General features: G+C 40.3%; 1 protein-coding gene across 4 annotated transcripts in view; it reads left to right on the forward strand.

Annotated features, from left to right (window-relative positions):
* Positions 1-26,808, forward strand: part of FIGN (fidgetin, microtubule severing factor) — a 175,094-nt gene that overhangs the window by 94,200 nt on the left and 54,086 nt on the right. Inside the window, exon 3 of one of the 4 annotated variants that reach the window (XM_077272819.1) lies at positions 21,033-21,651. The exons of the other annotated variants lie outside the window; for them this stretch is intronic. The gene's annotated coding sequence lies outside the window, so the exon portion shown is untranslated. The remainder of the gene's footprint in view (positions 1-21,032; positions 21,652-26,808) is intronic. 4 annotated transcript variants of the gene reach the window in all.

Consider the following 26,808-nt stretch of genomic DNA (forward strand, 5'->3'; position numbering starts at 1 on the left):
GAGTATTAAATTATACATTTACAGTTATTTTTGAGGATGTCAAAAACAGGATTTCAGTGGGAGCAATTATAATAAAAATGATAAGCTTTTTCTGAAAAATTGGGGTTGTAACCAAGGTTTTGTAATTCGTTTTAATTCAGATTCTATAGTTCTGTTCACACTAGCGTCAAGGCTTCTGTTGATAATGGAGCCATGATGACTAGGATAGATGTTTTCTTAAAGGTGTTGTCCAGTCAGATTACATAATTACCTTTCCTTGAGAGATGTCGGCAATATCTGATCGGTGGGGATCCAAAATCCGGCACCCCCCAGCGATCAGCTGTTCCAGTTTCCGGTGGCGGCTCAATCAAGACACGTTGAGCGGAGCTGCAAGGCACAGCTCCCTTCAGTGTGTAGTGGTCATGCTCATTACACATTGAATACTAGTGGCTGCTGCACATTGAAAATTAATTGTAATTTAATTTTTTATGTTTTCAGGTCAACACCAAAGCCTGCTATACTTTAAAGGGGTGGTCCAAAATACACGTTAATTTTAATACTCAATCCCTATCTATTTAGTGCCATAATCTAAACTTTTTTTCCAATATACTTGAATTAAAAATACAAATTCCTTATCCTTCCCTAACTGCATTTTTTTTCTACAAGTTTTGTTTTGATGACGCTTCATTTGCGTGCATGGTGGAATACTCAAACAAAACAATATTTTTGGGGCAGAAGTTGCGGTCACCGCCACAGCCCCTGCCCTCTACCTAAGGCCGGGATGACACTACAGCGAGATACGGCCGAGTGAAAGGTTAAAACCAAGCTCTGGCGCCGGCACTCCGGAGTGGAGCATGTGGCCGCACAGCAATACATGGAGCTGCACGCTCCGCTCCGGAGTGCCGGCGCCAGAACTTGTTTTTAACCTGCGAGACTCGGCCGTATCTCGCTGTAGTGTGACTCCGGCCTAAAATGAAGCGTCATTATGACCTTCATTTCAGGGGCTGGGCTAGTTCCTGTGCAAAATGCTCAAAGATGGCGTGGTCTCATCGGCTTAGATCAGTAGTAATGAGCCCGGTAGTAGGATGCACTGTTTGTGTGTGTGTGTGTGTGTGTGTGTGTATTGTAAGAGTACCTGAAGTGCAGTGACCAGCTCCGCTGCCGAAAGTGATGTCACTTGGGGCGGCGCTGGTCTCTGCATGCCTGGTATTCATCTTACAACACAAACTAACAGTGTGCTCTGTTGTCAGACCGTTACTATGGATCTGAGCCGGCGGCAGAGCGCACTGTCTTTGTTCATATTCTGTAAGACTATCCCAGCACCTAAAACAAAGATGACTGATGACTCTTTGCTTCAGGGAGGCAGCAGGGGCTGTGGCAGTATCCACAGTTTCTCAGCCTCTGCCCCTGATGACGCTTTGAGTATCCTAGCATGCGCTGAGAATCTCAAACAAAGCGTCGTCAAAAAGGCTCTAAACAAAATAGTTAAATAATGCAGTTAGGTAGTGTAATTAAGGAGGGATAGGGAAATTTTAGTTCAAGTATATTAGAAAGTAGATTAGATTATGGCATTAAATGGATAAGGATTTAGGATGAAAATTAAGTTTTATTCCGGACCACCCTTTTAATTTTCCAAAAGCATCTAACAAATATTTTCATATAAAACTAATGTATTGTCTTGTAAGCTAAATTTCTCGGCAGCTAATGGTGCAAGCTAAGCAATGCAATTATGATTTGCTTGGAATTTTCCCGATCTTACTATGAACAATGGATTTCATAGGTAGTTATATTGTGGATGTCTGTGCATCATCTGTAGCTAAGAATGGAAAAAGTCAAGGACTTCATGCATTAAAATAAATCACTTAGACTGTAAAACACTGTAAGGGGGTTTTATTCATGAATATGGTGCTTGACAGCTCTCAAGTCTGTGTCCCTGTGTGAAAGGCTTTAGAGAGTGCCTGGGATCTTTTTAATAAAGGTAATTATACAGGAAACTTGTCTCTCCTAATATAAAAATTTGAAATTTTGTAGCAGAAATTGTTGATTTAGTGAAGATCACTGTATTTGTTTATAAATCAGGAGACAAAAGGAAAAACTAATTTTTAGACATATCCTCTACAGATATGTCCTTTACAAGAAATGAGCTAATCTTCTAAAATTTGTTTTGGGCAGATTCGTTCAATTCTGCTGAAAGATCCTATTTGGCCCAAGTCTAAAGTGTCCTGAAAAGACATTTATTATTCTCTGAGGTCTTTCCTGACCCCAAAACATAATACATTGAGGGAGGGAATAGGTTAAAAATAATAAGCATTATATACTTATCTGCCCTAAGTGCGCACTTCTTCTGTCCTTAGGTTTGTGATACTAAGGACCAGTCTTCAGATATTCTGGAGGTCCCTTCCAGTGCTGAGACTTATGATTGGCCTAATAAGTTGCATGGGAAGCGTCGTATTTAATGACCAATTTACATTCCTCAAAAAATGACCTTAAAATGGCAGCAAACACTTCACCATTGTGCTTGTTAATTATGTATCACGTCCGATTATCCACCATCCTTGGATCCTTCAGACGGAACCTGAAAACCTGTCTCTTCAGGAAAGCCGACAGCCTGCAATAACCATTCTGCCGCCTCACCACCACCCGAGCTGCCACACCCCTGACCTTCTGTCTCTTCCTCATTATCCCATAGAATGCAAGTCCGCAAGGACAGGGTCCTCTCCCCTCTCCCATGGCACTCATTAGTTGCAGTGAAGAAAATTTTGTTGATCTGTCATGTCATGTTCAAGAATACCCAACTTCGAGATTACAAAAACATTGCCCATTTTATAGACCACTCCTATCAGCTTTTTTATCCTATTATATAGTACTAGCTGTTTCCAGCCAGCTAATGCTCGGCATGCTCATTGCTATCTAACGCTGCTAGTGATTAGCTAAAGTAAATAATGACAACATTCAATAGCGCTTACGCAGGTGGTAAATTAACTTAAAATGAAGTTAATAACAATAATAATAATTAAAAATCAGAATAATACAAATACATTTTATTCACAGTGTAAAATCAAAAGCAAACTGGATTTGTGTGGTAATGTGTGGGGACGGAGCCTCGTGTGGTAATGTGGGGGGCGGGATTATGTGTGGTAATGTGGTGGGGGGCGGGATTATGTGTGGTAATGTGGTGGGGGGCAGGATTATGTGTGGTAATGTGGGGGGCAGGATTGTGTGTGGTAATGTGGTGGGGGGCGGGATTGTGTGTGGTAATGTGGGGGTTGGGATTGTGTGTGGTAATGTGGTAGGGGGTGGGATTGTGTGTGGTAATGTGAAGGGCGGGATTATGTGTGGTAATGTGGTGGGGGGCAGGATTATGTGTGGTAATGTGGTGGGGGGCAGGATTATGTGTGGTAATGTGGTGGGGGTTGGGATTGTGTGTGGTAATGTGGTGGGGGGGCAGGACTGTGTGTGGTAATGTGGTGGGGGGGCAGGACTGTGTGTGGTAATGTGGAGGGGCGGGATTGTGTGTGGTAATGTGGGGGGGCGGGATTGTGTATGGTAATGTGGTGGGGGGCGGGATTGTGTGTGGTAATGTGGTGGGGGGCAGGATTGTGTGTGGTAATGTGGTGGGGGGTGGGATTGTGTGTGGTAATGTGGGGGGCGGGGTTGTGTGTGGTAATGTGGTGGCAGGCGGGATTGTGTGTGGTAATGTGGTGGGTGGCAGGATTGTGTGTGGTGATGTGTGGGGGGCTGGATTATGTGTGGTGGGGGGTGGGATTATTTGTGGTAATGTGGTGGGGGCGGGATTGTGTGTGGTAATGTGGTGGGGGTGGAGCTACTGTGCAGGGGGCGGGATTAGCGAGTAATCACGATGCCTCTTCTATCTATATATGTATATACATGTGTGTGTGTGTGTGTGTGTGTGTGTGTATATATATATATATATATATATATATATATATATATATATATATATATATATATATATATATATATATATATATATTAGATTCAATATATTATGAAAACTGTTGGAGGAAAAAAGCGCAAATAGGGTTTTATCCGAGATTAAGCATTTCATGCAAGGTAAAAGCACTCACTGGACGTAGCTTAAGACAAGCATTGGAAAGATTCACTGCTGCAGATCCATGGATCCACAAGGGACCTACCGTTGGGAATACAATGTAGGAGAATGTGGTTCAATTCTGCGCTGCTGAATCATGTAGTCCAAAGGTATTATTAAAAAGTGGTGTCTATTCAACGCGTTTCTGAGTTTAAAAGAACTCCTTCATCAGGATAAACCACATAAGAGAGGCAGAAGGGTCAGGACTCAGAGTTGATGCATTTCTAAGAAACTTGCAATTTGAGATGAGCTGATTTTTTTTTTTTTCCTGATTGGGATCTTCTTTTCAGTATTGTTTATTAGTGGTGATTGAACGTGCTCTGATAACGTGTTATCCGGCCATGCCCAAGTGTAATCCAAGTATCTTTGGTGTGCTCGGATGGCATGTTCAAGTCCCTGCTGCATGTTTTGCGTCTGTTAGACAACACATGCGCAGATTTCCTGCTTGTTAGACAGCCGAACCATTGCAGGGATTGCCTGTTTTAGACAGCCGCAGGGACACAAACATTTTATCCGAGCACGCCCAAGATACTCAGATAACAACCGAACATGCTCTGATAACACATTCACTCATCACTATTGATGATCCCACCAAGGACAACATCTGCCAGGAGTTTTTATGTTCTCCCCGTGTTTGCGTGGGTTTCCTCTGGGTTCTCCGGTTTCCTCCCACATTCCAAAGACATACTGATAGGCAATTTAGATTGTGATTCCCATCGGGGACAGCGATGATCATGTGTGCAAACTGTAAAGCGCTGCAGAATATGTTAGCGCTATATAAAAATAAAGATTATTATCTATACAATTCCTAAACTATGTAAGAGTAGGTTTTCTTCTCCTTTTCCGCTATAAAAAAGGAAAATAAGAATTCCTTTAAGACATTGATCCCTCCTATTACTGCCAAAAACCGTTAGACTAGACCCACTTACTGTTGAGGGTTCAGTTTGGCTTCCGTTTGAGTGGACATAATTTAAACATTAAAAAAAAATAGACCAACTTGTTGCCTGAACCTTCACCCCCAAAACCCTTTTGTAGCATTCTATTCCTTCCTTTGTATTGTTAGTTATGGTTATCTGAAAGAACGATTTCGAAGCAGAGCAAAAATTTGATGAATGTGTAAATGATAATGACGTACTTGGATCTGTCATTTTCTGGCCTTCTGTGTTATGCCAGTAAGATTAAGGATATTTAATAGTCCTTATTGAATAACCTAAAAACTGACACCGGCTAGTCTCTTTTCTTCTCTGTTTTAAGGTCAGTGTTTGCAATGAATAAAGAAGTACGAATGTTTATGTTGTAGTAAAAAAAAAAACATTATTGCAATAATTATAGATTGGCTTATATAATCCAGAAAAGTGGCCCCCACATCCATAAAATACTTTTAGTTTAAATTTCTGTTAAAAAACATAGCTGTGGGATTAACAGGTTGCGTGAAGATTTCGCGCTATAGCAAGGCCTGTAGGGAGCCCTTGATGTAGCATGAAACGGCCAATGTTTTCACGCCACCCATTAATCCCACATTGATTTATTTGTAACATAAATGTAAAGAAAAGTATTTCATGGGTGGTGAGGGCCACTTTTCTGGATTGTATGGACTATTTGTCCTTGCATTTAAAAGTAGAGAACCACTGGATCCATTAGCCAGAGAGTGAGTCCAGGCAGTTTTAAAATCTTATTGTTTTGACCGTGCCAAGCTTTTCTTTTCTACTCAGTACAAATGATACACTTGCTTGTTGGCTGTTTTTCAGTTTTTCATTAGCATCATTAGCGTTATCTGACCGATTCTCTTGGATGAGAGAATATATGCCAGTGTGAGCGTACCCTTACAAGGAGCCTGTCAGTAGAAAATGACTGATCAAACCAAGCACAGGTACCAGTTGCATGTTTGGTGTGGCCAAAAGGTTCAGTGCACTTCTCTGCCCCTATCTTCTTTGACAACTTTTGGTTTTACAGCAGCCCGAGGAGGGTGGAGAGAGATGGCAAACACGTAGCCATGGCCAAACAGTTCCCGCCTAGGATTCTCCAAACACCTGTACATGGTTTGAACAGTCATTTTCTGCTGACAAATTCCTTTTAAGGGAGACTTAAGTGGTAGCTCAACAACAATAAAACCCAACCAATGGTGTAAAGTAAAAAATATTATGTTTCACCATATTACCGGTAATTTAATATGGGAAGGAAAATTAGGAGCAGAAATATGTTTGTTTTTGCTTTCAAGAATACTGGAAATAATTTCTGAAATAAATTTGTAGATTACTTTCAGTAAATACGATTCAAATCATATATCATCTAGAAATGTATTTTTGTCTAAATATTTCTCACACCAATAAATCTCAGGGCAGTCGCCGAATAATCCAGACATTTTCTGGAATAATTGTTTACCGCCTGTAAATGTCCTGGCTGTTATTATTATCCCTGTTCTTTTCTGCACGAAGGCTCGGATTGACTGTTGACAATATTTTTTATAATTGGAGATGCAGTAAACACATCTATAATTGTTAACATTTCACATAGTGAGCAGTCGTACACCTTATTAGCAGCTCAGCAGTGCAAAAGGCGACCACAATTGTTTCCGCTGTACAGTACTTCAGAACTATTGACCTGTTTTGACTGCAAGGTTTCGGAGTGTGTTAATTGTGCTATTTGTAAACGCTTATGGCAAGTGTCTAGGTCTTTTATGGCTTTTTACATAAAAACAAAGATCAATTGCAGATTGGTTGTTGTAAACTCGAAAGATCTATCGATTCTTAATGGTTGCCATAGCTCTATCACCGTTAACTGGACGCGATCTTGGGATAAGTGTTTCAGCAAGATTGGACTATATCATTGACATATTGGGATAAAATCTCAGGCTTTTAGGTACCTTAACAATTTTATTTTCGTGATTTGTCATTTAACCTTTTTCTGTATTTTGCAGTTAAGTTCCCCAACAAAATCCTTTCACAACATGTAGAGTTAATATATTTCTTATCTGTTTATATAGCAGCAAACTGTTCTGTAGAGCTGTGCATTTTCGCTAATCTGTTCCCAGTATGGTCTACCTTATAATGTCCTTCTTTTAGGATCTCTTTTGCACCCACTATAGGTGACCATACACATTCAATAGCGGTCAGTTGAATTCTCATTAAGAAAACCGTGCTCCTTCCCACCTTCCAATACACATCAGTTTGGTCTAGCATCTTAGAGTTTTGAATGGAAAGAGTGGAGTAAGTAAAAGGGATTGGGCATGATGAAATTTAACATTCCTGATATTTTTTTGTGAACATCCATTTCATATTAGATAAAAGGCTGTGGAAATTCGACATTTGACCAACTTCAGTCTAACATGCATGTCCGTTTTAGATTAATGAGCTAATGGGTATGAATGACAACTGTAGTATCTGTGCAACTTACCATCGTACTTACAGTTTAGATAATTAAAATTAAATGTGTTATCCGATACTTTGGTTATTTTTTTCATGAGGCTAAGAAATTAACTGCAGGTAATTGACAACTACCTGCTTGTTCTGTCTGGCAAAGATCTCTCTGGCTCAGGCGATGACTCTCCTGCTTCCTTTGACCTTATGTCATTGGAGCAGCTTTTTCTCTTCCAATCAGGTCTGCCGATGAGGTGTTACTGCTGTCATGCTTATTGACTGCCAGCTCCCAGCAGTTAGGCAGCAGGAAGCTATTTGTCAATCAGCATGACATCCTCAGTGATGCCCCATTGACAGAGCAGAAGAGAAGATGCTGCTCCCTCAATGTGACCTCTCCAGAAGCAGGAGAATCATTGGCTGCCATGACTGCTCTGAGCCGGCAGAGATCGTTGCTTGGCAATCAGTAGCGTAGCTACCGGGGGATCAGAGGGTGCAGTCGCCCCAGGCCCGGTGCTCAGAGGGGGCCCACCCGGAGCTATGCTACTGTACTGTACAGTTACATTCTGTGGCAGAAAAGGGAGAATCGATCTCCTGCTCTGCCGCCGGCCGCTATGGAGCACCTGAGCAGGCAGTGGGCCTGATGCCAGCAGTGGGCTCCCCGCCTATCATCGCAGGGTCAGCTGTACCAGCATTTAGCCGATACAGCTGACCACAATGATGAGGGAAGGAGTGCTGCGCTCCTTCCCCCATCATCCCCCTCTCAGCATCTGACGTCGGCGATGCTGACAGGGGTTTTGCAATGAGTAACTGCCTGGCGCTGAGACAAGCGGGAGCTCAGAGCAGCACAGGAACCAGGAAGAAGAGAGGTAAGCATTTATTTATTTTTAAAGGGGTGCTGCCTTATAGTACAGAATCAGCCTATGGGGGTCTGCCTAATACTACAGGGTCTGCCTATGGGGGGTTCTGCATATGAGGGGGTCTGCCTAATACTACAGGGTCTGCCTATGAGGGGGGTGTGCCTAATACTACAGGGTCTGCCTGTGGGCGGTCTGCCTATTACTACAGGGTTTGCCTATGGGGGTCTGCCTAATACTACAGGGTCTGCCTATGGGGGGTCTGCCTAATACTACAGGGTCTGCCTATGGGGTGCTGCCTTATACTACAGAGTCTGCCTTTGGGTGCTGCCTTGTGCTATAGAGTCTGCCTATAGGGGGTGCATTTGGCAATATAGAGTAGGCCTATGGGGAGTGCATTGTACTATTTTGAGGACTATCTGGTACATTATACTATTTTGAGGACTATCTGGTGCATTATACTATATTGAGGACGATTTGGTGCATTATACTATATGGAGGCTATCTAGAGGGGCATCATACAGTGTGGGGATTACAGTGTTGGAGCCATTGGTTTGGAGGCTACTAAGGTGTCAGTATACTGTGTATAAGAGAGCATCATACTGTGTATAGGGGAGCTGTACAGGAGGCAGACTCGGGACATTATTAAATGTAAAGTGGGCACTTATTGTTATAGGGGAACTCAGGTTACTGTGACTATCAAAGGAGCACACAGGACAATATTACTTTCTAGGGGGCAAAATATGGGCACTGTTTTCTAGGGCACTTGCACCTGGCATTGCTATATTATAGAGGGGTGCCTTAGAATTTAGAGGGCACACAGAACCACATAGCAGGGGCAGTAATAGGGACACATATGGCAGCAGCGGCTCAGTATTAGGGTATAAGGGGCAGTAATAGGGTCACATACAGCAGCAGTGGCTCAGTATTGGGGTATCAGGTACAGTAATAGGGTCACATACAGCAGCAGCAGCTCAGTATTGGGGTATCAGGTGCAGTAATAGGGACACATACGCCAGCAACGGCTCAGTATTGAGGTTACAGGTGCAGTAATAGGGACACATACGGCAGCAGCTCAGTATTGGGGTATCAGGTGCAGTAATAGGTTCACATAGGGCAGCAGCGGCTCAGTATTGGGGTATAAGGTGCAGTAATAGGGTCACATATGGCAGCAGCAGCTCAGTATTGGGGTATCAGGTGCAGTAATAGGGTCACATATGGCAGCAGCAGCTCAGTATTGGGGTATCAGGTGCAGTAATAGGGTCACATATGGCAGCAGCGGCTCAGTATTGGGGTATCAGGTGCAGTAATAGGGTCACATAAGGCAGCAGAGGCTCAGTATTGGGGCATCAGGTGCAGTAATAGGGACACATACTTCAGGGGCTCAGTATTGGGGTATCAGGTGCAGTAATAGGTTCACATAGGGCAGCAGCGGCTCAGTATTGGGGTATCAGGGGCAGTAATAGGGACACATACGGCAGCAGCGGCTCAGTATTGGGGTATCAGGTGCAGTAATAGGTTCACATAGGGCAGCAGCGGCTCAGTATTGGGGTATCAGGGGCAGTAATAGGGACACATACGGCAGCAGCGGCTCAGTATTGGGGTATCAGGGGCAGTAATAGGGACACATACGGCAGCAGCGGCTCAATATTGGGGTATCAGTAGGATGAGGAGTTTGTGCAGGTTGGGTAAAGATGGTGATGGGGCTGGAATGTGAGAAGTGAAATGTGTCTTTGTTGTATTCTCTGCAGCCGAGTCGTTGCTGGAAGAAGTTGTCATGTCGGTCTGGGCCAGATGGAAAAGATGTGAAAAGTGACGACTCCATCATTAAGAACGTCAGCGGTAAGTCATTATCTGTAACTGTGCTGTGATCTATGTTCTGTAGGACTGGTATCTACCACTGACCATATGGCGGTAATATCCATGTTGGTCATTATATAGAGATTATCTTCAGTAACAGCGCGGTCTTCTGCTGAGGTTCTCCTCCACTATTAGGGTGCATCACCGAGTTGTAATCAAGGTTACCTGGTTAGGGGCCCACTCAGAAGCTTCGCCCCCCTGAGCCAAAACCCTAGCTATGCCTCTGTTGGCAATACAGGCAGGTAGTTAGCAATCATCTGCCGGTAAGTTCTTAGCCCCATATGAAAGAATAAGCGAAGTCCCCGGATAACCCCTTTTAATAGGTAGTAGTTCACACTGTAGGTTAGCAATGCGTGGCAGCAGGTCTGTTGCAGTTCATGCCGGAGTTTGATGGCTCAATGGTTGGCAAAATTGTATTGCAATGTTCAAGTCCTGGGTCCAAATCTGATCATGGCTGATATCATCCTGCAGTTTATATGTTCTCTTGATTGTTTATGTGGGTTTTGTCTCACAGGCCTAAAGCATACTATCTTTTAAAGGTTTTAGTCACTGCTTTAAGGTTAACCTTAATAGACCGAGATTAACCCATACTTGCACAGCATTTTACAGACATTATCGGCACTGTCCCCATTGAGGCTGACCATCTTCATCCCCTATCAGTATGTCTTTCGAGTGTGGGAGGAAACCCAAGCAAACATGGGGAGACCATACAAACTTGTTGCAGATGTATCCTTGGTGGGATTTTAACCCAGGACACCGGCACTGCAAAGCAACATCACAAACCACTGATCAACCATGCTGTTATCTATTGGAACAATAAGATCCCTAGCACTTGATTTTGTGGTCTGGCAACATTAACATCCAGCGGGGGCAACAGGTGACTGCTGCCCAGATACTCTTATAGCATGTTATGCGAGCACGTTCGCTTATCAATAGTAGCCACGTAACGTCCTCCCCAGATTTTGATGCCAGGATACTGGCGGGGAAAGCAGTCCAGTGTGTAGATGAACAGAGCCTGTCCAGTAGGGGAGTTTTTTTTAATAAATTGTATATAAATCATTTTTTTCCCATCTTTCCCTCTTGAAAGACACTGCCAACTACTTAAAATCATCCTGATCCGATCTGAATATAGGCACCATTGACACAAAAAAAAGTTTTGTCCTTACCCTGTAAATTTCTATCTTTGGTAGAATACAAAATGATATTCTCTATTTTAGTTTACATTTTCGCAGTGTTGGGGTTTGATGCTGTAATTCCAAAAAAGGCCACTTTCAGCTAATTGCATATACTTTGGCTGCTATATAATATATTAATTAGGCGAGTCTCAAAAGTCTTTACGTGCTAATTTGTTAAAAGGAAAAAAAAATGCTGTTACTGCTGGAAAAAAACCATAACATAGCATGTGTCCTTTCCCGTTCACTTCTTTTAGAATCTGCAAGGTCTGGTATATGTCAAGTTTTCAACAGAAAATCTACTTTCCAGTGAAACATACATAGAGCCTTTGGCTAAAACAAGTAAATTCACGGGTAATATGCATTGAATCACATATTGGAAAGTGTCCTAGATCTAGTCTTGCATCTCTTGTTTGTATTATTATCTTTGTAATGCAATAAAAGAACATATGGTTTATATAACATTTGCAAATGACCTATTTTTTATTAAACTTTTTTTGCCGTATTTTAAATTTCAACAGTTTTTTTTTCTTTTTCTTTTTTTTCTTACATTTCTTAATTCTACTTTGCAATGTAAATAGCCATTTTTTTTTTATTATAGAACGCTATAATGGTGGATTACATGACCATGAATACTGTATTAGGAATCAGGACACGGAGCTAAAAATCATATAGAAAAGTCATATGTCTGTGTATTTAGAATATCTGTTTATTTTACCAAAATCATATAGTTGCAGAATATCAGGTGGGCTCTAACCCCTTCACGACCTGTGATGTATACATTCATCAAAGGTCACGTCCATTCCTTTGATGCTGGCTCCGGCACTGAGCCTGCATCTTTTCAGGAACATGACTGCTGACTTGATCAGCTGACATGTGCCCCTAACAGCCGCAGATGGAATCGAGATCCACCCGTGGCTGTTAACATGTTAAATGCCACTGTCAATCTCTGACAGCGGCATTTAACTTGCACAAAATGGATGGGCGCCACAAAGCCCGCCCATCGGTACCCCTGTCACATGATCATGGGGCACCAATGGGTGGGCATGACTGGCGGGGGTCTGCAGAAGACCACTGTGCTTTGTGCTTGTCACTGCCGATCTCCTATGAATGTCGGCATGTGGCCGGCGTTCATAGGCAATGATGATTTCTGCTACACGTAGCAGGGCTTTTCTCGACGTGCAAAAAATAAGCCCTCACTCGGTGCCCGAACTTAAAAAATAGAGATCCTATGGGTCTCGGGAAATGGCGCCATTTTTTTTCTTACAAATTTTGGATTTTTTCTCACCACTTAAATAAAAAAGAAGCTATAAATGTTTAGTATCTATGAACTCATAATGACCTAGATAATCCTAATGACAGGTCCGTTTTAGCATATAGTGAACACGGTAAATAAAAAAAATTGTGTAATTGCACTTTTTGTTTATTTCACCACACTTGGAATTTTTTCCCCATTTTCCAATACACTATACAGTAAAATCAATAGTGTCATTCAAAAGTACAACTTGTCCCTCAAAAAAACAAGCCCTCACATGGCCATATTAATGGAAAAATGAACATTTGTTTGACTCTGGGAAGAAAGGGAGCAAAAAACAAAAATGAAGAAACGGAAAATCCTAAGGTCATGAAGGTGTTAAAAGGGGTTCTGGTACCACGATATTCATGGATTCATGGCAGTTGGCTCATATCAGAAGACCCAGTGGTCATGATGCGAACACGGTGATTTATGAAACTGACTTAAGGCAAATAAATTGCAGATCTCTGCAGCAACTGCTAAACAATGTATAGAGCCGCGCTGTGCCACTCACTAAATCGCTTTCAGAGCAGACATAAACTAATCTGTGACAGTGCCAAGTGTTGGATGCCCATAGATCACTTCTTGTTAACCTATACCATGTATAAGTCATTAATATGTAACCCCCTAACCTTTGCCTGCCTGCAGTGTGTCCTTACACCTACCATCCAATCTATGCTCTTCTTCCAGTTTCTTGCTTGGTTCTCTTACATAAGTAGCTGAGCATGGTCTGGGCATATGCCATAAATCCCGCATATGGGAAGGACCCAGACCACCAATGACCAAACTATCATGGAAGATTTCATTGAATGTTAGAGATGGAAGAGGACCTCCGGGTCATCATGTCCAACCCTCTTGCTCAATGCAGGATTCACTAAACCATCTCAGACAGATGTCTGTCCAGCCTTCCATTGAAGGAGAACTCACCACCTCTCGTAGCAGCCTGTTCCAGAGATCATCATGTCACCTTTTATTAAATGTTGGTAACACTTTAAGAAGAGCACTTGGATTTTTTCTCCTTAGGGTCTTGTATTTTTTTTTTTTTTTTGGCCTGTTTGTATTTCTCTATGATAGTATGATACTTTCATTTAATTTCCTGAGGATGGCTGACATTTTTGCCTCTTATTTTCTCTATATTTCCATGCCTCTGGTTAGCCGGGCCTGTGGTCTTGGTTTACCAGTGATTACAATAGTCCTTACTCCTTGTCATTCTTTATCTAGAAGCCTCCTGTCATATTCAGGTTCCAACACCGTCTTTGACTTTCCATGTAGACAGATTCCACTGTTAGAGAAAGCTACAGAACATTTCAAGGGAGGCTGACAAACATTATTTATTTTTTTTCAGACTGATTTATCTGTCAGATGGCAAATACATATTTAAATGATTTTACAGCGTCTGGGTGATTGACATCTTTAAACAAAGCTTATCATCCGTACATTGAGAAACAGAACTTTGGTGACTCTCCTTGTTAACGGGGCTCTTTGTCTGTCATTCAGGCTTCTTCTCTCGGCTTGTCACAATTAAACACAAGCACCATCAAAGTTGTGGGCAAGCTTCTCTGTCAAAAACGCTGAAATCAGAAAGTCTAAGTGAGTCATTGTTGTTCTTGTAAGAAGAAGGCATATCAAACTAAATAGTCTTGCAGAGCTGACGGATACATGGATACAGTGCACAGAATATGTGGAATATTGCAGAACCTTATAGCAGTCTCTGCATTTATGCATACAAATATAGAAGTAGAAATATCATTACAATCTTTCTGGGACTTTCAAGAGTCCATTAAAACCAATAAATAAAGGTCAGTCCATCCCCAGTTATTTCGGCTTCCCATTGTGTCCTATCCCCGGACAACTGTAGTATTATATATAGAATAGTCATTTGTGTAGGTTTTCCATATTGGGTTATTAGTTTGCTTAATACGAGCTGAATAAATTGTTCTCATGATTATTTATTTTATTTATTATCCTTTTCTTATATAGCACTATCATACTCTGCAGCACTTTACAGATATTATCTTCCCTGTCCCCATTGGGACTCACAATCTAAATTCCCTACCAGTGCATCTTTGGGGTCTGGAAAATCTGACATAAACACAAGGAAGACATAAAAATTCCTTGCAGATGTTGTTCTTGGTGGGATTTAAACCCAGGACCCCAGCACTGCAAGGCAACGGTGCTAACCACTGAGCCACCTTACTTCCCTAGATTTCAGTAAGTACCTTTAGTGGAGGCAGCAGAAGGCATGAAGAAGGAAATTAGTGAACATTTTACGGCCTGATTCCAAAAAGTATAATTTTTGGGGGGTGGGAGGGGTACTCGCTGGTATCCCTCCTGCAGTCAGTCCATATTCAGACTCCTTGTGCTTTAGAAGTTTAAGGGGAAACATGATTAACTTGTGCAAGTAAATGAAAAGTCGATACAAAAAATATAGTCAAAAGCTGTTTCAGGTGAAACCCTCTGAAAAGATAAAGGGACACTCAACCCATTTGGAGAATGGCAAATTAAATCTCCACAGTAGCACTGTTGGTTTGCAGCCCTGAGGTCCCGGGTTCAAATCTCGTCAAGGACAGCATCTGAGTTTGTATTTTTTCCCCGTGTTTGTGTGGGTTTCCTCTGGGTTCTCTGGTTTCCTCCCACACTCCAGAACATACTGATAGGGCATCTAGATTATGAACCTCAATGGGAACAGCGATAATAAAACGTGGACGAGGTACGGCCACAGGACGAGGAGGACCGCAACAATGAACAGACACGCACAAAGATTAGATGATATGAATATTTGTAAACCTGTTTATAAAACAAAGGAACGATGGTAGGTAAGCAATGTATATGTAACCAATACAATGACAGCAGTAAAGGTACCGTCACATTAAGCGACGCTGCAGCGATAGCGACAACTATGCCGATCGCTGCAGCGTCGCTGTTTGGTCGCTGGAGAGCTGTCACACAGACCGCTCTCCAGCGACCAACGATGCCGAGGTCCCCGCAGGGCCGCACTTAGTAACCCGATGTTTACCCTGGTTACCAGCGTAAAAGTTAAAAAAAACAAACACTACATACTCACCTGCGCGTCCCCCGGCGTCCGCTTCCTGTACTGTGTGAGCGCCGGCCCTAACAGCAGAGAGGTGATGTCACCGCTGTGCTTTCACTTTCACTTTAGGGCCGGCGCTCAGTCAGAGCAGGAAGCGGACGCCGGGGGACGCGCAGGTGAGTATGTAGTGTTTGTTTTTTTTACTTTTACGCTGGTAACCAGGGTAAACATTGGATTACTGAGTGCGGCCCTGCGCTTAGTAACCCGATATTTACCCTGGTTACCAGTGTAAAACATCGCTGGTATCGTTGCTTTTGGTGTCAAACCTGACGATAAACGCCGGTCTGACGACCAAATAAAGTTCTGAACTTTATTCAACGACCAGCGATATCACAGCAGGATCCTGATCGCTGCTGCGTGTCAAACTAAACGATATCGCTAGCCAGGACGCTGCAACGTCACGGATCGCTAGCGATATCGTTTAGTGTGAAGGTACCTTTACTCTCAATAACACCAACTAAGAGTATACACAGGTACACTTAAACAGAATTAACAGTTATATGTGAGCAAAATACAACACAATTAACCCTTTCTGTACATAAATCAATAAAACGACAGTGTTGTGCCAGTACTTTAGTAATTACTCGGAGCAGTTTTCGAAGCATCTCTTACAGAACTGGACTTCTATATAAGACTATTTACATATGTGCATGTATGTTCAGCTGTAAGGTGGTACCGGTACATCCTGAAACTGAAGTGAAAGGGTCCTTGCTTGGCTGAGTCTTGAATAATCAGAAATGCCTTGAAGCTCTTAAAGAATGTCGATCCATTCAATGCAGAGCTTCCCTAAGTCCTTGGAGATAATGTTCCACGTGGCCTAGCCTAAGATGCTGTGTACTTGATTGTCCTCACCAAGTTGGCTCATGTCAAGCTGAGCAACGCATCCCAGAGTCCCCAACAACAGATCCAGAGCAGCACCGTCCTATCCAGACTGTCTCCAAGGAACCGCAGCTTCACTTCTACCTGGACTTTCCTTCTACTCCTCCCAACCGCCCACCCACCACCAAAAACTCCTACACTCAAACTCGGGCCTCTCGACGCTGCCTTCTACTGGCCAGATCATATATTACATGAAAAATCTCCAGTAAACTGTGATTAACTCTTACAATAGTGACAATTGTAAAGCGCCACGGAATACAATGGGGCTAGATAAGGAAGCTAAAGAAGCATAATAATAATGAGACAAGTTTTCTTTACGATGAGAACTATTAATATGAAATAGTCTACCTTGGGTATTGAGCACAGTGGATCCCTCAATTGTTTCAAAAAAGGCTTCAATTTTTTTTAAATAAAAATGCTTATGCAAATGTGAATGTTTTATTTTCTGAATTTTGATCAAGTAGATTGATAACTAGAATCGGGAGGGAAAGATAAATTAATTTGGTATTTTGGTCCGGACTGGATCATGCGCTGTGGTAATACCTGTGCCCCTTCCCTTTGTCTCTTCTTATCCTTTGGTTGAACCAGATGAACATTTTTTCTTTTCTTAATCATATTCACTATGTAACCTATCCACAGTGTTCGGCTGCTTCCATTAGCCCCTAGACTTTGACTAGAGTGGCAATATGCATACTCAACCACTGCACTATTCAAACTCACACTCGCATACGCTATGGACTGGGAGGATCAGCACCACTGCTTTAGTAATCATGGGGCACCCAGCAGTGTTTTCCCAAGCAATCATGTATTTATAACTTACCTCTTAAGATATAGAATATTGATGTCCTCTCTTTAGCTTTGGTAATTAATATCAGATTATTGTGAACCCATCTGCAGGTACTTCAACCCATCTGATAAGTCCAGTGAGCACTGAGTCCTCCTTGTTGTGAATCAGACATAGCTCCATATATATGGTAACAACTGCAGCCAATGTCGCAGAGCTCCACTGGAGGGGAATGGGACTGAGCTGCAATGCCTGACACAGTAGTAACCAAATGCCTTAGAGCAGTGTTCCCCAAGTTCGGTCCTCAAGAGCCACCAACGGGTCATGTTTTCAGGTGAGAATTCCATCATCCAGACAAACAACAATTCCATCACCTAGGCCATACTAAGGAAATCCTAAAAACATGACCTGTTGGTGGCTCTTGAGGACAGGAGTTGGGGGACACTGTCTTAGAGTAATCCCAGAAAATCTTCTGAAGTCAAATGGAAAATCCGCTAGGAAGTAGATCAGATTAAAGGACTTATCCAGAACTATATAATTTTTTTTAATATAGGCTTAAGAACGAACAAGCCGGAAGTTTGTAATTACCTGCTTGTTGTGCCCGGCGCTGATCTCTGTTGGCACAGAGAGGTAGAAGACCACTGCTTCTGATGATTCAACAGCTGCTCCTGATGTTATGTCGACAAAGCAGCAGCTTCTCATCCACTTTCCTCTGTTGATGGGGTGTGACTGCCGACATCATACTGATTCACAGCTGGCTTCCCACTGCCTAACTATGGGGAACCAACTGTCAATCAGCATTACTTTGGCTGTCACGCCCCATCGAAAGAGCACTCCAAAAGAAGAGCTGCTCTGTTGACATGAAGCAACGGAATCGCCAGCAGGAGCGATCGGTGACTACTCTGAGATGGCACGTTTGTTGATGAATTTGGCACTTATCTGCACATTTTTTTTTCCTTTTACGTCATTGCTTGGTTGGCTTACTATGAGACAAGGTTTTTGAACCAAAAATTTTAAATTTTAATCCTTATTTCAAACCACTCACCCGTATCACGATAGGCGCAAACAGAGCACATAAAAAAATGGGTCTAAGACTAGATGTGCCAAAGGCTCCAAAACTCAAGATGCCCTGAGCATACATTATGGAGAGTAGGCATCAGCCAGTCATCTAATTTTCTAGTAAACAAAAGAATACATTTTATAAGGAAATAATGCAAAAAAGAAGTGGAAATGATTCCAAGTTGAAATAAGAAGTAATCTAATCATTCTATAACATTTTACCCAGTACACATGGGAAGCATATTGTATTGAAGCACGCCTGGATATATATTTTGAACTTCCTATTAAAGCAGTTTTAGGGCTTTTCTATGGAAATGTAAAGTAGGCTATTTTCAGTTACTGTTCAGTTCTATATTCCCATAGGGTTATGTTTGCACAAGATCGTGTGTGATCTGCAACCAACTTGGAATAAAAACTGTATTTTCCTTGGAGCAAGTAATTTATATCTTGTAAATGATTTAGCAGAATGCTCTATGCAGAAGTCTGGGTACCAAGCTAAATTCTTCCATATGAGATTTTACAAAGCTGTATTGCTTCTCCTAATATAAGGCAAGTTCAGTAGTAAATGCAGGTAAAGTCATCGTAGGTGGCAAGTCTCACAAAAACTATGCGTAGTATGATTTCTTAATTAATTTAACTAGCTCTGATGTAAACGGCTTATACTGTATACTATAGAGACAATGTCTTCAACTGCTAAGGGGTTCTCAAAGATACAGAGCCCATATTGGTTTGTCCCATTAATTGCATTATCAAAGAACTTTTGACATCAGAAAGATGTTAAAAGTTTTGATTATTGGGGTCCAGGTGCTGAGACCCAATAGATAGTGAACATGAAGTGGCAGAAGCATTCACCCAGGTATTTATCTTCCTGGAAACTCTCTTACTAGAAAGTCTTCAAGTCAGTCTTTAGCCTCAAAGTTGAGCAGTCCTTGGCGGAGACCTTCTGATCCTTTGAATTAGAGAATCATGGGAGTTTCAGCACTCGGAGCCCACCACTCAAAAGTTAAATTTTTCCAAAAGTGCAATTTCTCTTTTAGTGTCGAGATCTTGTCTAAAATGCTCTTTTAGGGTTAGTGCACATGGGAGTTATTTGAGGAGCTTTATGGAGCAGTTCCACTCTGACAAAAGCCAGAAAAATAGCTAAAAGAAAATGCTGAAAATACTCCATCTTTTTATATGTTTGCATTCTAAAACCACTTCTATGTTCATATGTTCGGGCTTTTTAGCTTTTTTTTCTTCACTTCAGGTTTTGAAAAACTGCTGGTGGAGAAACAAGTGCATGTCACTCTTTTGATAGAGCTCCTGAGGAATCTGCTACAAATTTAAACACTGTTCAATCAAAAGGATACCCCAAAAACTTCTTCAGGTTAAAAAAAAAAAAAAAAACACTTCAAAAGCCTTAAAAAGCTCCCTAAAGAGAGAACATTTCTTGGAGTGTTCCACTAGTCTTCTCATAGTTTATGATGTCTCAAAAAAATCGGAGCACACTGTGAGGAGAAGATGGAGAACAAAATTTCTCCATTTTCTCCATTGTGTCAGTGTGTGGAAATTGAACTGCACTCAGATGTCATCATGTGCCCGGCCCCATTGACTAACATTTGTTCAAGTGTGTTACAATATTTTATCGGATCCCACTCAGACCGATTATATGATGGTCTGAGCAAGCCCTTAGAGTAGATGATTTTGAGCAAGTAAGGAAGCAATTGGCTCAAACATGTCTTCTAAGTGGCCAAACTCAGCACCATGACAGAGGGGTGTAGTTGATCTTTACTTCAAAATTCCTCACTTTTATCTATATCCTTGCAGATAAATGTTTCTATGTGAAGCTCAATATTATATCTTCATATGTTGTGTGACAGCTAAGAAAATCCTTTTTAATAGCTATACCATAGTTTTTAATTCTGCATACATATTATACTTAACTTTGAAAATTCCAAACATTTTGGATTTAAGGACATTGATAAATGTCACCTACTCTTCCTAAACTGTAGAAATATTCCCCATCCTCACCCATAAAACACTTTTTAAGTAAAAACAAAAAGGAAAAGTTCTGTTTATAAATGTGCACTTATTACAGACGTTTCATTCATCTGCAAGTAGTAGTTAGCACACTTCTTATTTTGTGGCAAACCTTTAAAACTTTGAGTTAACCTCTATAGAACCAAAAAAAACTTATTTTCTTTGCCTCAATGTCCTTGTATGCTCGTTTTTCAGGATTCCGTTGTTTTTTTTAAATTAAAACTTGAAATAAATAGACTTTTACGCTACAATATATCAGATTGTGGGGCTAATGGAACAAATATTTTAATTTTTACAGCATTTCCATTTTTTCTTGCCTCTTTTTTTCCTCCTCTCCAACAGGTTAATTGGTCATTTTTGGTAGCTGTTTATAAACTAAACAAGAAAAGTTTTGACTTGCTACCAGTATATAAAGTCTAAAAATGTTCTTTTTAATAACTGTAAATGTAAAAGCGAAAAAATATGTAAAAGTGCCATTCAAAGTATTGTGTAAAGGTGTAAAAATATTTTCTAAAGTAAGGGCGTAGATGAATTAATCAGTTCACAATTTCTTTTTTATTTTTTCTTTCTATAGTGGAAACATTCTAATTCTGGTATTAAATTATTAAAGAATAAACAAGAAGATCCAATTTGATCATGAGGATATAGCTATGACCTCTGCTTCCTGAAACATGGTTTTCCATCACAATTTCATCTAGCTGCCATGACTTTTCTTGTGAATCATCAAGTATCATATGCCATGAAGTCGAAGACATAAATTGCAGAAGTTTAGTGAAGAAAGCAATTACATTGGGGAATGTGGAGGGGATGAACACATGTTGTTGTGAGTTGTCGATTCCAAAAGTAATGACTGTGAAGATACTCAGCAACTTTTTTTTTTTTTTTTTAGAAAGAAGGAAGGGGGATGAGGGTATTCATGCTTAAAGGCTAAAACCTAGCAAGACAAAAATGAATAATATCATACAGTCAAGGTTGGGACAAGGAGCCTGCAGAAAAGGCAAGTGCCTCAGGCATAGCGCAGAATATGGCCAAAGATCCAACTCTGAGTATAATAAATTCTATATCTGATTTAATAAGTCAATAGTATAATATTGTCTGCAGAATATCATTGCTACGTGATGAACTTACACAACAAAAAAAGTCGTATTCCTGACCTTCTTGTGCCATTTTAAACCAAGCAAACTTACAGAAAGGTGAGTGTACTGACCATAAAGTGATTTCTTATAGGTGCTATAAAGTGTCTCATCTTTGGATATTAGTATTTTGAGTTTTGGATCGGAGGAGCATGTATTTTGTCTTTTAGATAAAAAAGTAAAACAGTAATACAATATTGTTTCAATAATCTAAGTGATTACATAATATAGGGGCTATTTCATGAAGCATTGTACAGGACTTCAGTTTTAGCTTTTAAAAGTCGCAGTTTTTTTGGCATGCCTAACCCTATCTTTAACCCTAACCCTAACCCTCCTTACACAAAAATGTAAAAAATGTAAAAAAAAAAAAATGTGGGTGTTTTACTTTTATAATGCACCAAATTCAATAGAAGGTGAATTACTCTTAGTTCCAAGTCTGGATATCAAGGCTAAGAAAGAAAGAAAAGCGCAATAGGGTCTTATCTGATTAAAATAGATTAAAAAATTAAAAGTTATGCTAAGCTGATAATATTGTGTTCACACAACATTTTGATGAGCATGTAATCCCAGCTCATCCCAGCTGCAGCAGATCCACCTGTCCAAAGACCAAGAAGTAATATGTGGAAAGAAAAAAGTGGAAAATTCTGCCCTGTTGGTAGATGGTAACAGATCCAGATCTACTCTAGGGTAATATGTTTTTTTTTTTTTTTATTTTGCTTATGCTTTTAAAGTACCATACTTCATGTTTGTTTGTCCTGAGGAAGAAATATGGTACTTTGAAACGCATAGACAAAATAAAAAAATGCATATTATCCTACTATGGACTTGGATTTGTTACTATCTACCAGCAGTGCTGGATTTTCCTCATTTTTCTTTCTAGAACTCTGGATATCAAGGTTGGCATTCAAAATCTAATTTTGGGTTACTAGATTAACGTTAAATCTTCTTTAAAATATGTTGTTTGTTGTTGTTGTTTCTAACATGAAGGACACAACAAGTAGAAAATCAGCCATTATTGTGTTACCTATTGATGGCCCAGAAGTCAAACTCTTCCAGGGCTTTAACATTGATGGACTATCCTTAACTAGGTTATCAATTTCTGATCGGTGGTGGTGTGACAGCCGGCATCATAGTCAATCAGCTGTTCCTAGTGTTGGCAGTGTCTGGAACTGCTCAGTTACTGAGCTACACAGCATACTAAGTCAATGAAATAGTGGCCGCAGCCAGGTACTGCACATTTGCCCACTATTGATTTCAATAGGATGTGGATGTGCAGCACTCTACTGTGACCTCTATATGGTTGACAGAGGTGTGCAGCTCTGTAAATGAGCAGTTGCGGCCTCTGCCGACACCAAGAACAGCTGATCTGGGGGTTGCCGGTGTGACGCACCCCCACCGATCAGACATAAGGATAGGCCATCAACATATTGTCCCATACAACCTGTTTAAAACATATTTTTAGTTTTTCTTTTTCAGTTTTGACTTTTTTTAGTTTAGGGTTTTATTCTGTAAATGTAATGATTATAAGTAGAGGTTTTTTTTAACTATATAGTACACAACGTATATTACAGATTTTTTTTTTTTTAAAGAATAGCAAATACGGTTTAAAAAGTGTGTTTACATAGGGTTGACTCAGTTTGAACCAAGGCCTGACCAATACGATTTAATTTATTTTCTCCATAAATCTATATTAGTATTCATTGGATAGGTACCATAATTTCCTGTAATGTATGTGTCTAGATCTGTACGGTTTACTTGTATGTTTATTTCATTATTAATCTTGGGTACTATTAGGATAGTATCCTTTAGTCTTTTTTCTCGCTCATAATCCATCTCTAGCATTCCATCTGCTTTTTTTCCTTGACTTTGGAATCCTTTTCTAGGAGGAAAAAAGAGTTTTCATTATCTAGGAAATCAATTTCCTCACTGCAGCTAATGGGATTTTTCTTAAAATGGTTTTAACTCTCTTAGGTGTAAAGCTTCTGTCCCTCCTGCTTCATTGTCTGATCTTGTTACTTTCACATTTTGACACATAATGTAGCAAGACTATTCCTGCCCAGTTAATTCTGATCAAACAGCATGCATTGTGAAAAATGTGAAGACAAAACATACACAACGATAAAGACATTTCCCATAAAGTACAAAATTACCACAAGTTTACCCCTTCGTCTGGGTTGAAAAATAAACTTGGATTTGTTATCTGATTGGTGATCATCTTCATATTTTAATTTAAAGTTCCGGACTATGAAGTATATTTTTTAACACTTTCAGTACTACAAAAATGTGCTGCTTGTTAAATATTTAGATTTTTCTAAGAATAGGCCTTTTGCTTTTCTTTTCTTTTCGACTCGATTAATAGGGTTGTCATACCAGAGACAATGCTTTGTAAAATGTGACCCTGGGAACAATTTGCTTATACCTCCTGGTCTCAATCCCAGCTAATTGTGCCGGAAGAGATGTGGCCAGCCAGGCACTTTCCGTTATGGTGACTTCTATGCTACTTGTGCATAACAGTTCTGGCTCATCATAGGGGTCTTGTACAGAGGATCTGTCCATGCTTTCTGTGTACCATAACAGCGTTTGTCTCCATGAAATAATCCCTATTGTCCCGCCCTTCCAAAAAAAGGGTGTGTGTTGAATTTGCATCTTTTTATTCACCCAATTATAGGTGCGGATACAGGCAGGAGTTTCCTTCTATTGACCAATCGTATTAGATTTTTTTTCAATTTTTTAATGGCCTGCAGCTAAATCTGGAGCCGTGGTGACTTGATGGATGAACGCTCGGTAGGAAGATCGATCTTGTGCAAGCCTAGATAGCTCTACCGGTATCTTCTCTACAGTTATCTTGATAGTATCCAGCCGTTGAGTTGCTGGTCTTCCTCTTCGCCTTCACTTGCTCAGTAACCTGCAGTGTCAGGTCGGCACCGTTATACTGATTAAAATGATACCTGGGTTGATGAAATCCTTCTTGTGGTTGTTATTTAATCTTTATTTGTAGTTTCTGTAATTGATCTGCTCGTGCCCCGGTGCGGCCTGTGGGGGGACTTCCTGTGGTACTCAGCTTGCATATGCATCTTTATGGGCTTATGGCTGGATCCTTCACTGACCTGCCCCCTATCTGTGCTGTAGCATGATATAATGGCTAATATGCATATATTCACTTATGATTTAGTCATATAGTATTGTAGGGGAAAAAATGGTGCCTGCGGAGTAGCATCTATCGCATTCTGCCATTTAAGCAGTGATTTCACACTTCTTTTCACTGTTTTACACATGTCCGGTTAGGTCCTGCAAGGAATGGATACTGGATACGGCCATCAGTGTGTGTTGTGGGAGTCTGTCCCTTCTGATCAACAATTGCAGTTTCAATTTGTTTTCAGGGAAAGTAGCATGATCGCTCTCATGGAGGAGGGTAGTAGATCAGCTCAGCCCTATTGCTTTGAAAAAAACAACAACTCAAGAACATACATTTTCAGGGGACTTATTTGGATTTAGGGTGGATGTAGCCTTCAACATAATTTTTTTTTAATTGAATTTATTCTTATGTTACTCGTCTTATTTTTTTTCCCAAAATTTTAAATCTTGATTCATAAATCCAATTTAAATAAATACAATACTTTTGACCTCAAATGGCATGTTCTTCCGAGCAGCCATTAAAATGAGGTTCTCAACAATAAGAGCCTTCACAATCAGCTTGGTGTGGGAATCCGTGCAAAGCATGGTAGCGTATTATAGTCTTGATTCTCAATAAGCTTCCTAGAGGGACACCTAGCTATGAAAATCTGCTGGTGGCATTAGTTGTTTTTATTTTATTTTTTATCTATTTTACTGGAAATATGTATTCTGAACCAATTTTTTTCCTGGGTGCTGATTTATCTAGAAGGGTTAAACTCCCTAATATCATTTGCTTGGGTTGAGATTGCAATGCATTAGATATTCTAGCAGCAAAGTAAGTTATTGTTAAGTTTTGAAAATGACTTTTTTTTCCAATATAATTGCTTATACTAACCAGACATTTATGTTGATTTTTAGATTAGTATTCACAATTTAAAGAACACTATTAAAGGAAATGAAAGGGTCTCCCTCGGTTCACACTAATAATTCCTGCTTCACTGCACAGTTGATTGGATATCACCTTGATAGGATCTGTATTACTAGATTTCAGAGTTGTGCCTGATGCCTCCCTCCATATCACAATTAATTGATGCAACCATAGTAGCTGTGTTAGTCCTAGATGTGAGCTAGCAAAAACATGACTACTTAAGTGTATATCTATACTGTGGATTCCAGTTATTATTTTACGTTATGTTTGGTTCTGTCTATAGTCTTTGTTCTTTGTATTCATCTTGGTGACCAGAATTTGTCATATTCTTTATAGGAACATTTTCTTTTTTTTTTATTGTTGTAGGTTATACTATTGATATGTGAATTTATTCGGATGGAAATACTAATTTAAAGCTTGGATATCTTAGAAAGGATCAGTTTTCAGACAGAATCCATTGGTGTTGTAATATGCTTGAATTGTTTTTTGTTTTTAAAAAGGAACTTGAACTGAAATTGGTGCATGGGGTCTGATTCATTATTTCATTTGCTCTCCTTTTTATCTAGTTTTTGGGTGTTTTTTTGTGTCTTTTTAACGTAGTTATACTAATCATTTATTCTCTTGTATTTATTGGTGTGCTTACTAGTTTTGGATGGTTTGTGTTCTTTTTTTCTACTAATATTAGAAAAGCACCCAAATAATTCACTATATTTGATCATTTGGTGTACTCAAATTTGCTTAGGTGCGACCCTCTATTTTTTTCTGTTTTTCCTTGCGAATCTTTTAATTTGAGGGGTTTTATTAAGTCCCCTTTTCATTAGTTTTTTTTGTTGTGTTTTTAAATGATTTCATCATTGACAAAGTCACAACATTTTTGGGAAATGTACTCCAGTCCAAACCTGGAATTATTTTTATGTACAGCAGCATTTTTTTTTCTATATTTGCCTCATGTTGTGAAATGTGCATATTTTTTTAAATCAGTAAAAAAGCTTACATTTTTAAATTTAAGCAAATTTAAAGAATCTTTTGTGCCAAGAAGAATTAGGCTACTTTCACACTAGCGTCGTTGCGACGTACCGACGCAAGCAGGGAAAGCGCCGCACAACGGGGGCAGCGGATGCTGTTTTTCAACGCATCCGCTGCCCCATTGTGATGTGCGGGGAGGCGGGGGCGGA

Source organism: Ranitomeya variabilis, chromosome 7 (genome assembly GCF_051348905.1).
Source record: "Ranitomeya variabilis isolate aRanVar5 chromosome 7, aRanVar5.hap1, whole genome shotgun sequence".
NCBI classification, from domain to species: Eukaryota; Metazoa; Chordata; class Amphibia; order Anura; family Dendrobatidae; genus Ranitomeya; species Ranitomeya variabilis.